This window comes from Coffea eugenioides, unplaced genomic scaffold (assembly GCF_003713205.1).
Source record: "Coffea eugenioides isolate CCC68of unplaced genomic scaffold, Ceug_1.0 ScVebR1_526;HRSCAF=1219, whole genome shotgun sequence".
Taxonomy (NCBI): Eukaryota; Viridiplantae; Streptophyta; class Magnoliopsida; order Gentianales; family Rubiaceae; genus Coffea; species Coffea eugenioides.
Window position 1 is genome coordinate 1 of NW_020864372.1, and position 13,093 is coordinate 13,093.

General features: G+C 41.3%; 14 non-coding genes and 1 pseudogene across 14 annotated transcripts; all 15 read right to left on the reverse strand.

Moving 5' to 3' along the window:
- Nucleotides 1-154: 154 nt before the first annotated feature.
- On the reverse strand, nt 155-273 carry LOC113758467. The gene has a single exon (XR_003466747.1). It is a non-coding gene; the product is annotated as a 5S ribosomal RNA (ribosomal RNA).
- Nucleotides 274-688: 415 nt separating this feature from the next.
- LOC113758461 lies at nt 689-807 on the reverse strand. The gene has a single exon (XR_003466743.1). It is a non-coding gene; the product is annotated as a 5S ribosomal RNA (ribosomal RNA).
- Nucleotides 808-1,403: 596 nt separating this feature from the next.
- On the reverse strand, nt 1,404-1,522 carry LOC113758455. The gene has a single exon (XR_003466737.1). It is a non-coding gene; the product is annotated as a 5S ribosomal RNA (ribosomal RNA).
- A 414-nt stretch (nt 1,523-1,936) lies between these two features.
- Nucleotides 1,937-2,055, reverse strand: LOC113758454. Its single transcript, XR_003466736.1, has one exon. It is a non-coding gene; the product is annotated as a 5S ribosomal RNA (ribosomal RNA).
- Nucleotides 2,056-2,469: 414 nt separating this feature from the next.
- LOC113758459 lies at nt 2,470-2,588 on the reverse strand. Its single transcript, XR_003466741.1, has one exon. It is a non-coding gene; the product is annotated as a 5S ribosomal RNA (ribosomal RNA).
- Nucleotides 2,589-2,999: 411 nt separating this feature from the next.
- On the reverse strand, nt 3,000-3,118 carry LOC113758466. Its single transcript, XR_003466746.1, has one exon. It is a non-coding gene; the product is annotated as a 5S ribosomal RNA (ribosomal RNA).
- A 415-nt stretch (nt 3,119-3,533) lies between these two features.
- LOC113758468 lies at nt 3,534-3,652 on the reverse strand. Its single transcript, XR_003466748.1, has one exon. It is a non-coding gene; the product is annotated as a 5S ribosomal RNA (ribosomal RNA).
- Nucleotides 3,653-4,067: 415 nt separating this feature from the next.
- Nucleotides 4,068-4,186, reverse strand: LOC113758457. The gene has a single exon (XR_003466739.1). It is a non-coding gene; the product is annotated as a 5S ribosomal RNA (ribosomal RNA).
- Nucleotides 4,187-4,599: 413 nt separating this feature from the next.
- LOC113758463 lies at nt 4,600-4,717 on the reverse strand. The gene has a single exon (XR_003466745.1). It is a non-coding gene; the product is annotated as a 5S ribosomal RNA (ribosomal RNA).
- Nucleotides 4,718-5,140: 423 nt separating this feature from the next.
- On the reverse strand, nt 5,141-5,261 carry LOC113758464 (annotated as a pseudogene).
- Nucleotides 5,262-10,690: 5,429 nt separating this feature from the next.
- LOC113758462 lies at nt 10,691-10,811 on the reverse strand. The gene has a single exon (XR_003466744.1). It is a non-coding gene; the product is annotated as a 5S ribosomal RNA (ribosomal RNA).
- A 419-nt stretch (nt 10,812-11,230) lies between these two features.
- On the reverse strand, nt 11,231-11,349 carry LOC113758469. Its single transcript, XR_003466749.1, has one exon. It is a non-coding gene; the product is annotated as a 5S ribosomal RNA (ribosomal RNA).
- Nucleotides 11,350-11,764: 415 nt separating this feature from the next.
- LOC113758458 lies at nt 11,765-11,883 on the reverse strand. The gene has a single exon (XR_003466740.1). It is a non-coding gene; the product is annotated as a 5S ribosomal RNA (ribosomal RNA).
- Nucleotides 11,884-12,298: 415 nt separating this feature from the next.
- Nucleotides 12,299-12,417, reverse strand: LOC113758460. Its single transcript, XR_003466742.1, has one exon. It is a non-coding gene; the product is annotated as a 5S ribosomal RNA (ribosomal RNA).
- Nucleotides 12,418-12,831: 414 nt separating this feature from the next.
- On the reverse strand, nt 12,832-12,950 carry LOC113758456. The gene has a single exon (XR_003466738.1). It is a non-coding gene; the product is annotated as a 5S ribosomal RNA (ribosomal RNA).
- Nucleotides 12,951-13,093: the final 143 nt, after the last annotated feature.

Here is a 13,093-nt window from a genome sequence, read left to right on the forward strand (position 1 = left end):
GATCGAGCCGTACCGTTCTTGATTTGTCTCGCGCCTTCAGACCCGCCTTCATGCTTCGACAAGAAGCAAAATATAAAGCAATCGTTCCGACGGAGCTAAATTACTACAGGATAAAGAACGAATAGGAAATTTGGATTTCGAAACAAAAAAGAGAGGGGTGCAACACGAGGACTTCCCAGGGGGTCACCCATCCTAGTACTATTCTCGCCCAAACACGCTTAACTTCGGAGTTCTGATGGGATCCGGTGCATTAGTGCTGGTATGATCGCACCCGGCATGTTCCTTTCGCTTTATTCTTTTAAACCACCCCGTGCTGCGAAACAGTGTGGCTTTTCTAGACCGAAATTCATTTTAAGCTTCGATTCAAGCATTTTCCTCTTATCCTTTTATTTATTTACTTTATATTTTTTTTGTTATTGATATGCACCTTATTTTTTTCCCTCATCCCGCAACTCTAAATTATCATGAAATCAATCCTTCACGCTTGCAGTGATACATTTGCGCCCACAAATTTGAGCGACGATCCGGGCTTTGATCGAACCGTACCGTTCCTGATTTGTCCTCGCGCCTTCAGACCCGCCTTCATGCTTCGACAAGAAGCAAAATATAAAGCAATCGTTCCGACGGAGCTAAATTACTACAGGATAAAGAACGAATAGGAAATTTCGATTTCGAAACAAAAAAGAGAGGGGTGCAACTCGAGGACTTTGCAGGGGGTCACCCATCCTAGTACTACTCTCGCCCAAGCACGCTTAACTTCGGAGTTCTGATGGGATCCGGTGCATTAGTGCTGGTATGATCGCACCCGCCATGTTCCTTTCGCTTTATTCTTTTAAACCACCCCGTGCTGCGAAACAGTGTGTCTTTTCTAGACCGAAATTCATTTTAAGCTTCAATTCAAGCATTTTCCTCTTATCCTTTTATTTATTTACTTTATATTTTTTTTGTTATTGATTTGCACCCTATTTTTTTCCCTCATCCCGCAACTCTAAATTATCATGAAATCAATCCTTCACGCTTGCGGTGATACATTTGCGCCCACAAATTTGAGCGACGATCCGGGCTTTGATCGAGCCGTACCGTTCCTGATTTGTCTCGCGCCTTCAGACCCGCCTTCATGCTTCGACAAGAAGCAAAATATAAAGCAATCGTTCCGACGGTCTAGGCGTATGGTTGAATCTATCCTGACTTTCAAGTAGTGCTTGATTGAGGGATGAACCCGAATCGGTACTTTCCGGTACTTTTCCTACTCCCTTTTCCTCTTTCAAGAGGGTTGAACTCTTTCTAAGGCAAAAGGTGAGAGCAGACAGATCTTCTATTGAACTTAACATAAAGCTAGGAATGCTAAATTACTACAGGATAAAGAACGAATAGGAAATTTGGATTTCGAAACAAAAAAGAGACGGGTGCAACACGAGGACTTCCCAGGGGGTCACCCATCCTAGTACTACTCTCGCCCAAACACGCTTAACTTCGGAGTTCTGATGGGATCCGGTGCATTAGTGCTGGTATGATCGCACCCGTCATGTTCCTTTCGCTTTATTCTTTTAAACCACCCCGTGCTGCGAAACAGTGTGGCTTTTCTAGACCGAAATTCATTTTAAGCTTCGATTCAAGCATTTTCCTCTTATCCTTTTATTTATTTACTTTACATTTTTTTTGTTATTGATATGCACCTTATTTTTTTCCCTCATTCCGCAACTCTAAATTATCATGAAATCAATCCTTCACGCTTGCGGTGATACATTTGCGCCCACAAATTTGAGCGACGATCCGGGCTTTGATCGAACCGTACCGTTCCTGATTTGTCTCGCGCCTTCAGACCCGCCTTCATGCTTCGACAAGAAGCAAAATATAAAGCAATCGTTCCGACGGAGCTAAATTACTACAGGATAAAGAACGAATAGGAAATTTGGATTTCGAAACAAAAAATGAGAGGGTGCAACACGAGGACTTCCCAGGGGGTCACCCATCCTAGTACTACTCTCGCCCAAGCACTCTTAACTTCGGAGTTCTGATGGGATCCGGTGCATTAGTGCTGGTATGATCGCACCCGCCATGTTCCTTTCGCTTAATTCTTTTAAAATACCCCGTCCTGCGAAGCAGTGTGGCTTTTCTAGACCGAAATTAATTTTAAGCGTCAATTCAAGCATTTTCCTCTTATCCTTTTATTTATTTACTTTATATTTCTTTTTGTTATTGATTTGCACCCTATTTTTTCCCTCATCCCGCAACTCTAAATTATCATGAAATCAATTCTTCACGCTTGCGGTGATACATTTGCGCCGACAAATTTGAGCGACGATCCGGGCTTTTATCGAGCAATACCGTTCCTGATTTGTCTCGCGCCTTCAGACCCGCTTTCATGCTTCGACAAGAAGTAAAATATAAAGCAATCGTTCCGACGGAGCTAAATTACTACAGGATAAAGAACGAATAGGAAATTTGGATTACGAAACAAAAAAGAGAGGGGTGCAACTCGAGGACTTCCCAGGGGGTCACCCATCCTAGTACTACTCTCGCCCAAGCACGCTTAACTTCGGAATTCTGATGGGATCCGGTGCATTAATGCTGGTATGATCGCACCCGCCATTTTCCTTTCGCTTTATTTCTTTAAACTACCCAGTCCTGCGAAGCAGTGTTTCTTTTCTAGACCGAAATTCATTTTAAGCTTCGATTCAAGCATTTTCCTCTTATCCTTTTATTTATTTACTTTATATTTTTTTTGTTATTGATATGCACCTTATTTTTTTCCCTCATCCCGCAACTCTAAATTATCATGAAATCAATCCTTCATGCTTGCGGTGATACATTTGCGCCCACAAATTTGAGCGACGATCCGGGCTTTGATCGAACCGTACCGTTCCTGATTTGTGTCGCGCCTTCAGACCCCCCTTCATGCTTCGACAAGAAGCAAAATATAAAGCAATCGTTCCGACGGAGCTAAATTACTACAGGATAAAGAACGAATAGGAAATTTGGATTTCGAAACAAAAATGAGAGTGCAACACGAGGACTTCCCAGGGGGTCACCCATCCAAGTACTACTCTCGCCCAAGCACACTTAACTTCGGAGTTCTGATGGGATCCGGTGCATTAGTGCTGGTATGATCGCACCCGCCATGTTCCTTTCGCTTTATTCTTTTAAAATACCCCGTCCTGCGAAACAGTGCGGCTTTTCTAGACCGAAATTAATTTTAAGCGTCAATTCAAGCATTTTCCTCTTATCCTTTTATTTATTTACTTTATATTTCTTTTTATTATTGATTTGCACCCTATTTTTTTCCCTCGTCCCGCAACTCTAAATTATCATGAAATCAATTCTTCACGCTTGCGGTGATTCACTTGCGCCGACAAATTTGAGCGACGATCCGGGCTTTGGTCGAGCAATACCGTTCCTGATTTGTCTCGCGCCTTCAGATCCGCCTTCATGCTTCGACAAGAAGCAAAATATAAAGCAATCGTTCCGACGGAGCTAAATTACTACAGGATAAAGAACGAATAGGAAATTTGGATTTCGAAACAAAAAAGAGAGGGGTGCAACACGAGGACTTCCCAGGGGGTCACCCATCCTAGTACTACTCTCGTCCAAGCACGCTTAACTTCGGAGTTCTGATGGGATCCGGTGCACTAGTGCTGGTATGATCGCACCCGCCATGTCCCTTTCGCTTTATCCTTTTAAACCACCCCGTGCTGCGAAACAGTGTGGCTTTTCTAGACCGAAATTCATTTTAAGCTTCAATTCAAGCATTTTCCTCTTATCCTTTTATTTATTTACTTTATATTTTTTTTTGTTATTGATTTGCACACTATTTTTTTCCCTCATCCCGCAACTCTAAATTATCATGAAATCAATCCTTCACGCTTGCGGTGATACATTTGCGCCGACAAATTTGAGCGACGATCCGGGCTTTGATCGAGCAATACCGTTCCTGATTTGTCTCGCGCCTTCAGACCCGCCTTCATGCTTCGACAAGAAGCAAAATATAAAGCAATCGTTCTGACGGAGCTAAATTACTACAGGATAAAGAACGAATAGGAAATTTGGATTTCGAAACAAAAAAAAGAGGGGTGCAACACGAGGACTTCCCAGGGGGTCACCCATTCTAGTACTACTCTCGCCTAAGCACGCTTAACTTCGGAGTTCTGATGGGATCCGGTGCATTAATGCTGGTATGATCGCACCCGCCATTTTCCTTTCGATTTATTCCTTTAAACTACCCAGTCCTGCGAAGCAGTGTGGCTTTTCTACACCGAAATTCATTTTAAGCGTCAATTCAAGCATTTTCCTCTTATCCTTTTATTTATTTACTTTATATTTTTTTTGTTATTGATTTGCACCTTATTTTTTTCCCTCATCCCGCAACTCTAAATTATCATGAAATCAATCCTTCACGCTTGCGGTGATACATTTGCGCCGACAAATTTGAGCGACGATCCGGGCTTTGATCGAGCCGTACCGTTCCTGATTTGTCTCGCGCCTTCAGACCCGCTTCATGCTTCGACAAGAAGCAAAATATAAAGCAATCGTTCCGACGGAGCTAAATTACTACAGGATAAAGAACGAATAGGAAATTTGGATTTCGAAACAAAAAAGAGAGGGGTGCAACACGAGGACTTCCCAGGGGGTCACCCATCCTAGTACTACTCTCGCCAAAGCACGCTTAACTTCGGAGTTCTGATGGGATCCGGGCATTAATGCTGGTATGATCGCACCCGCCATTTTCCTTTCGCTTTATTCCTTTAAACTACCCAGTCCTGCGAAGCAGTGTGGCTTTTCTAGACCGAAATTCATTTTAAGCGTCAATTCAAGCATTTTCCTCTTATCCTTTTATTTATTTACTTTTATATTTTTTTTTGTTATTGATTTGCACCCTATTTTTTTCCCCTCATCCCGCAACTCTAAATTATCATGAAATCAATTTTCTTCACGCTTCCGGTGATACATTTGGCGCCAGATAAATTTGAGCGACGATCCGGGCTTTGATCGAGCAATACCGTTTCCTGATTTGTCTCGCGCCTCAGACCCGCCTTCATGCTTTCGACAGAAGCAAAATAAAAGCAATCGTTTCCGACGGAGCTTAAATTACTACAGGGATAAAGAACGAATAGGAAATTTGGATTTCGAAACAAAAAAAAGAGGGGTGCAACACGAGCGGCTTCCCAGGGGGTCACCCATCCTAGTACTACTCTCGCCTAAGCACGCTTAAACTTCGAGTTCTGATGGGATCCGTGCATTAAATGGCTGGTATGATCGCACCCGCCCATTATTCCTTTCGCTGTATTCTTTTAAAAAACTACCCAGTCCTGAAAAGCAAGTGTGGCTTTTTCTAGACCGAAATTCATTTTGAGCAGTCAATACAAAGATTTTTCCTTCTTATCCTTTTATTTATTTACTTTATATTTTTTTTGTTATTGATTTGCACCTTATTTTTTTCCCTCATTCCCGCAAAACTCTTAAATTATCATGCAAATCCATCCTTTCACGACATAATGACAGGTGATACATTTGCCCGGGCCGGGGGGGGGGGGGGGAAAACAAAAATTTGAGCGACGATCCGGGCTTTGATCGAGGCCGATACCGTTCCTGATTTGTCTCGCGCCTTTCATGCTTCGACAAGAAGCAAAAATATAAGCAATCGTTTTCCGACGGAGCTGAAATTATTTACAGGGATAAAAGAACGAATAGGAAATTTGGATTTCGAAAACAAAAAAAAGAGGGGTGATATAGGCAACCCTAGCGGTAGACCCTCTAGGAACCTTCCCAACCTGTTAATTATCAGAGTGGATCTTTTCTCCCAACAGAAATTGAACTCGATTGTTCTCATGAACTCAAGGACTCTCTGACACACAAAGCGTAATCAGCAACCTTAAGCAAAATAAGGATGGATTGAAGCGGACACCACGATTAGGGAACAAGCTAATCGATAAAGTCAGATTTGAATCCTAAGCCATGAACTCAAGAATTCAAGAGTAAGTTCGATTAAGAACTTGAAGGAAAATTCCTCACGATTTCTGGTTGTAATATTCTGTCCTTTACTCTTACAAGAGATGCCTTTTTATAGGCTAAAACTAGGGCAAAATCCGGCCCACATAAACCTGGAAGAGATTCGGTCCGCATAAAAGAGCTTAAAGAGCTAGCTCTTTAAGGCTTTCCGATAAGGCCCGATAAGTAATAAAATACTCAACGCCTAACAACTACTAAGCTAGATAGTCTTAAAACAACTACCAACTAAGCTAACAAGTATGAGGTCGCTCCTTTACTTCAAATGTACAAGTGAACAAAGTAACTTCATGGTCCATCAAATCTTCAAACCTAGCTTGTTCCTTGCTTGTATGGTGAATGATCAAGGCTCGTAAAGCTTCTTTCACCTTCTTGGTTCTTGACCTTGTCATCGGACCGCCAATATGGATCAAAGGATCCTTGCCCCAAGGTTGAAGTTATTGCACACCCGTATCCGCATCATTCCCTCTTTCCTCGAAAAGATTCGTCCTCGAATCTTCAAAGTCTCCTCTTGAAAGTGAGTTGTCCACAAATCGATGGTGCGCTTAAAGGACAGCAATGTTGGAAGTAGTCGAATGACTACGAGCCATGTTGCATGGCGTTTGGTCAGCTTCGGGAAGCTCTCAAACAAGAACATGCGCCAAGGTAGGAAAGAGCTTGTGTAAGGCATGTGAAAATTCCAAGTGGCAATGAAAAACTCTCTAATTAGTCTTTGGTCATGGATCTTCACATTGACACCTTGATTGTGCAAAGGTGTAAAATTCAGCACTAGTTGACATTGATTTGAATCATCTTGCATGGATAAATTGTGAGCATGTTGTTGCATGGATGAGGCACTAAACAACTCGTGGAGGACGGCTTTGGGATCTTGCGTGGCACGCAATTTCTCATCTTCCAACATATAAGGTAGCAAACAATTGAATTCCACTTCATGAGGGTTACTCGAACTAGCACAAGTTGAAGTTGACAAATTGAGCACTTGGCCACCAGCTTTTAGTTGTGTGACTAAGCATGAAAGATCACCACCTTTAGTTGGAATAAACACGAAATCAGGTTGTAAGTCTTTAATCAAAACTGAAAAATTTTGGACAGCTTTACAACCTACAAAAACAAAATAACCTTCAACTTGAAACAAATTAGAAATTGGGTAAAGAAGTAATGGTACATCATCAACTAAATGGTAAGAAGGTATAGAACAAGTTTTAAATGTGAATACTCCCTTTGCCACTTCATTATTCCTTCCACCAATTGATTCAACTTGAGAAGGCATTGCTAGCCTTTTACACTTTTCTTCAAAATCTGGATAAGAAATACAAGTGTTAGGATGGAAATTATACTCAAAAGAAGGTAAAGATGAAGAATGAACCATAGGTAGTAAATGAGAGTCAAAGTTTGGGATTCTCCCTTCATGGTTGGTTTGAATTGATTCCCCTTTGGTATGGACAGATTTGAATTGAAATTGTTCCATGAGGTGATCCCAAATAGATTTAATTCCTAAAAGACAAACTCCATGGAAATTAGTGAATTGTACAAGTGACTTTGGAATGGAGCATGGCATGACTAACTTCACTTGACTTTGCTTAATCTGCACAAATGAAGAAACACTAAATAAAGCAAAGGTAAGTTCGTTAGAAAAACAATAAGCCCTCACATTTTTGCTCAAAATCGTCTCACTTTCTCTCTTTTCTTCCTTTTTACCACTCATCTCATCAGATTTTTCCATCTCTTTATCTAGTTTAACGCCCTCGATTGTTTTCTCATCATCAACCTCCTCAACAAATGGTTCAATAGGATGAGATACTCCTTTGTTGGGAATAGGGTCAGCTATCTCCTTTTTAGAAAACTCACTTTGATAGCATCCATTTAACTCCATTTGTTTTTGGTGTAGAAGACGTTGATATGTCTCCCAAAATGACTCCGCATGAGGTGGTTCAACTCTAGGTTTAGTCCTAGAAAATGTTGAATGAACCTTCTTGTCATCTCTTGTATAAACCGGCTTTAAAGAGGTAGATTGCATGGAACCCCTCCTCTTGAGAGATTCGTTCTCTCGTTGGAGCCGATTGTACAAGTCCGCAGTATAATGGGAGGGTACAAATCGTTTCCTCATCACTTGCTTCATTTCAGTCCAAGTGTCAATTGGTTGTTCCCTATTTCTCCTCCTTGTGGCACATACTTGCCCCCACCAAATAGATGCATAATCTTGAAATTCAATAGCTGCAAGTTTCACCTTTTTCTCTTCAGAGTAGTTGTGGACTTCAAACACTTGCTCAACTCGTCTAACCCAATCCAAGTAAGCTTCAGGATCATTTTTCCCATGAAAGGTAGGCATCTTAGTTTTGATGGAACCAAGATTGTCATTGGTTCTCCTAGGTCGGCCTCGACCTTCCCTCGCTCCCTCTTGGCTTCTCCTTGATCGAAATGAGGTGTGAGAATGATACCCCTCATCATCCGCATCATGATCAGCACTCTGAACACTCGAAACCCTATGGTGTGTATCTCCGGTACCTCGCATCTCAATGGCAGCCAACCTGTCGGATATTTGTGCCATCGCAAATTCATGTTTCTCCATCGCAAATTCATGTCTCTCCGCTTGTTTTTGAAGAGTTTGGAGCACCAGTTTGAGTGACACGTCGGTCTCAGACGGCTCAGGCATGTTCCCCTCTTGAGACATATTGTCTAACCTGCAAAACAAGTGTATCCTAGTCTACCTTGCAAGCACTCGTGTATCACTCAAGGAAACACACTCACTCTCAATTTTCCTTCTCGAAGTTCTTAAAACAACTCAAACTCTCAAAAATTCCAGAATTAATGACTCTATAAGCAAGTAACAAGACACCAAGCAGAATTTTGCAAATCTTAGAAAAAAACTCTACCCGAAGCTGAAACTTTTTTTTTTTTTCTCTTTGAGCTGTTGCTTTGCTGAATTTCTGGTCAGTATTTTGGAGTATAAATGGTGCTTTTGGGGTGCTCAAATAATGTACGAACCAGTCCTCAAATTTCAGTCAAATCGGATTGCAAAACTAGCTCAACCGATTTTAGAAACTCAAGAACTCCCAAGGCGGTTTGGGCTAAGGTGTTTGGTTTGGTTTTGAAAACGGAATTGGGTGTGTTTGGGGTTGGTTAGGTCGTTTGGGGTCTTTGGAATTCAATCAAGATTGGAACTCAAGAGTTGGAAACCAATCAAGATTAGGAAACTCAAGTTTTGGGAAATCAACCAAGATTTGGAGATTAACCAAGATTTGGGAACCCACCAAGAATTGGAAACTCACGATTTTTTTGGAAACTTGATTTCCTTTGTATGAGAGCCAATTCCTTCTCTTCTTCCTTTTTTTTTTCTTTTTTTTTCCGGCTCTTCAAGGAACACAAATTCAGATCACACCAACAAGTTCAAGAAAACGGATGAAAGGTTATGCCAATTCCAAGAAATCCCTAGTTCTTGGTTTATTGTTCAAGAATTTTCAAAATAAGACTTGGTGGTCCAAGAACTTCAAGAATTTGTTCAAGAAGCTCAAGAATTTCCCCAAATTATGTTGTGGTGTCTAGGGTTTGCAAGAACAACAACCAATTCTCAAGAAATAGGCAAAACAGAATTTCAGCAATACTCAAAAGAAAATTCCAGCAATACTCTAGCAACTTGAACACTAAAACAAGATAAGGTACGTGACTCTTTTTTTTTTTTTTTTTGTCTTTAAACCCTAACAACCCACACAAGTATAACAGACCCAAGAACTTGGACAGAAAAACACAAAAAGACAACACCCAAACAGTTTTTTTTTTTGACTCGGATGAACAGTAACGTGAACAGTACGCTACAGTATGATGAACAGTAATTCGGAACAGTAACGATGAACAGTAATCGCTACAATTTTTTTTTTTTGACAAAAGACACAAACTAACAAGATATGAACAACTTCAATTAAAAGAGAATTAACCTGATGCTCTGATTACCAACTGATATAGGCAACCCTAGGGGAAGACCCTCCTAGAACCTCCCAACCTTGTAATTATCAGAGTTGGATCTTTTCTCCCAACAGAAATTGAACTCGATTGTTCTCATGAACTCAAGACCTCTGACACACAAAGGTAATCAGCAACCTTAAGCAAATAAGGATGGATGAAGCGACACCACGATTAGGGAACAAGCTAATCGATAAAGTCAGATTTGAATCCTAAGCCATGAACTCAAGAATTCAAGAGTAAGTTCGATTAAGAACTTGAAGGAAAATTCCTCACGATTTCTGGTTGTAATAATCTCTTTTACTCTTACAAGATGTGCCTTTTTATAGGCTAAAATTAGGGCAAAATCCGGCCCACACAAACCTGGAAGAGATTCGGTCCGCATAAAAGAGCTTAAAGAGCTAGCTCTTTAAGGCTTTCCGATAAGGCCCGATAAGTAATAAAATACTCAACGCCTAACAACTACTAAACTAGACAGTCTTAAAACAACTACCAACTAAGCTAACAAGTATGAGATCACTCCTTTACTTCAAATGTACAAGTGAACAAAGTAACTTCATGGTCCATCAAATCTTCAAACCTAGCTTGTTCCTTGCTTGTATGGTGAATGATCAAGGCTCGTAAAGCTTCTTTCACCTTCTTGATTCTTGACCTTGTCATCGGACCGCCAATATGGATCAAAGGATCCTTGCCCCAAGGTTGAAGTTATTGCACACCCGTATCCGCATCAGGGGTGCAACACGAGGACTTCCCAGGGGGTCACCCATCCTAGTACTATTCTCGCCCGTAAACACGCTTAACTTCGGAGTTCTGATGGGATCCGGTGCATTAGTGCTGGTATGATCGCACCCGCCATGTTCCTTTCGCTTTATTCTTTTAAAATACCCCGTCCTGCGAAACAGTGCGGCTTTTCTAGACCGAAATTAATTTTAAGCGTCAATTCAAGCATTTTCCTCTTATCCTTTTATTTATTTACTTTATATTTCTTTTTATTATTGATTTGCACCCTATTTTTTTCCCTCGTCCCGCAACTCTAAATTATCATGAAATCAATTCTTCACGCTTGCGGTAATTCACTTGCGCCGACAAATTTGAGCGACGATCCGGGCTTTGGTCGAGCAATACCGTTCCTGATTTGTCTCGCGCCTTCAGACCCGCCTTCATGCTTCGACAAGAAAGCAAAAGATATAGAAGCAATCGTTCCGACGGAGCTAAATTACTATAGGATAAAGAACGAATAGGAAATTTGGATTTCGAAACAAAAAAGAGAGGGGTGCAACACGAGGACTTCCCAGGGGGTCACCCATCCTAGTACTACTCTCGTCCAAGCACGCTTAACTTCGGAGTTCTGATGGGATCCGGTGCACTAGTGCTGGTATGATCGCACCCGCCATGTCCCTTTCGCTTTATCCTTTTAAACCACCCCGTGCTGCGAAACAGTGTGGCTTTTCTAGACCGAAATTCATTTTAAGCTTCAATTCAAGCATTTTCCTCTTATCCTTTTATTTATTTACTTTATATTTTTTTTTGTTATTGATTTGCACACTATTTTTTTCCCTCATCCCGCAACTCTAAATTATCATGAAATCAATCCTTCACGCTTGCGGTGATACATTTGCGCCGACAAATTTGAGCGACGATCCGGGCTTTGATCGAGCAATACCGTTCCTGATTTGTCTCGCGCCTTCAGACCCGCCTTCATGCTTCGACAAGAAGCAAAATATAAAGCAATCGTTCTGACGGAGCTAAATTACTACAGGATAAAGAACGAATAGGAAATTTGGATTTCGAAACAAAAAAAAGAGGGGTGCAACACGAGGACTTCCCAGGGGGTCACCCATTCTAGTACTACTCTCGCCTAAGCACGCTTAACTTCGGAGTTCTGATGGGATCCGGTGCATTAATGCTGGTATGATCGCACCCGCCATTTTCCTTTCGATTTATTCCTTTAAACTACCCAGTCCTGCGAAGCAGTGTGGCTTTTCTAGACCGAAATTCATTTTAAGCGTCAATTCAAGCATTTTCCTCTTATCCTTTTATTTATTTACTTTATATTTTTTTTGTATTGATTTGCACCTTATTTTTTTCCCTCATCCCGCAACTCTAAATTATCAGAAATCAATCTTCAACGCTTGCGGTGATACATTTGCGCCGCAAATTTGAGCGACGAATCCGGGCTTTGATCGAGCCGTACGCGTTCTTGAATTTGTCTCCGCGCCTTCAGACCCGCTTTCATGCTTCGACAAGAAGTAAAATATAAAGCAATCGTTCCGACGGAGCTAAATTACTACAGGATAAAGAACGAATAGGAAATTTGGATTACGAAACAAAAAAGAGAGGGGTGCAACTCGAGGACTTCCCAGGGGGTCACCCATCCTAGTACTACTCTCGCCCAAGCACGCTTAACTTCGGAATTCTGATGGGATCCGGTGCATTAATGCTGGTATGATCGCACCCGCCATTTTCCTTTCGCTTTATTTCTTTAAACTACCCAGTCCTGCGAAGCAGTGTGGCTTTTCTAGACCGAAATTCATTTTAAGCGTCAATTCAAGCATTTTCCTCTTATCCTTTTATTTATTTACTTTATATTTTTTTTGTTATTGATTTGCACCCTATTTTTTTCCCTCATCCCGCAACTCTAAATTATCATGAAATCAATTCTTCACGCTTGCGGTGATACATTTGCGCCGATAAATTTGAGCGACGATCCGGGCTTTGATCGAGCAATACCGTTCCTGATTTGTCTCGCGCCTTCAGACCCGCCTTCATGCTTCGATAAGAAGCAAAATATAAAGCAATCGTTCCGACGGAGCTAAATTACTACAGGATAAAGAACGAATAGAAAATTTGGATTTCGAAACAAAAAAAAGAGGGGTGCAACACGAGGACTTCCCAGGGGGTCACCCATCCTAGTACTACTCTCGCCTAAGCACGCTTAACTTCGGAGTTCTGATGGGATCCGGTGCATTAATGCTGGTATGATCGCACCCGCCATTTTCCTTTCGCTTTATTCCTTTAAACTACCCAGTCCTGAAAAGCAGTGTGGCTTTTCTAGACCGAAATTCATTTTAAGCGTCAATACGAGCATTTTCCTCTTATCCTTTTATTTATTTACTTTATATTTTTTTTGTTA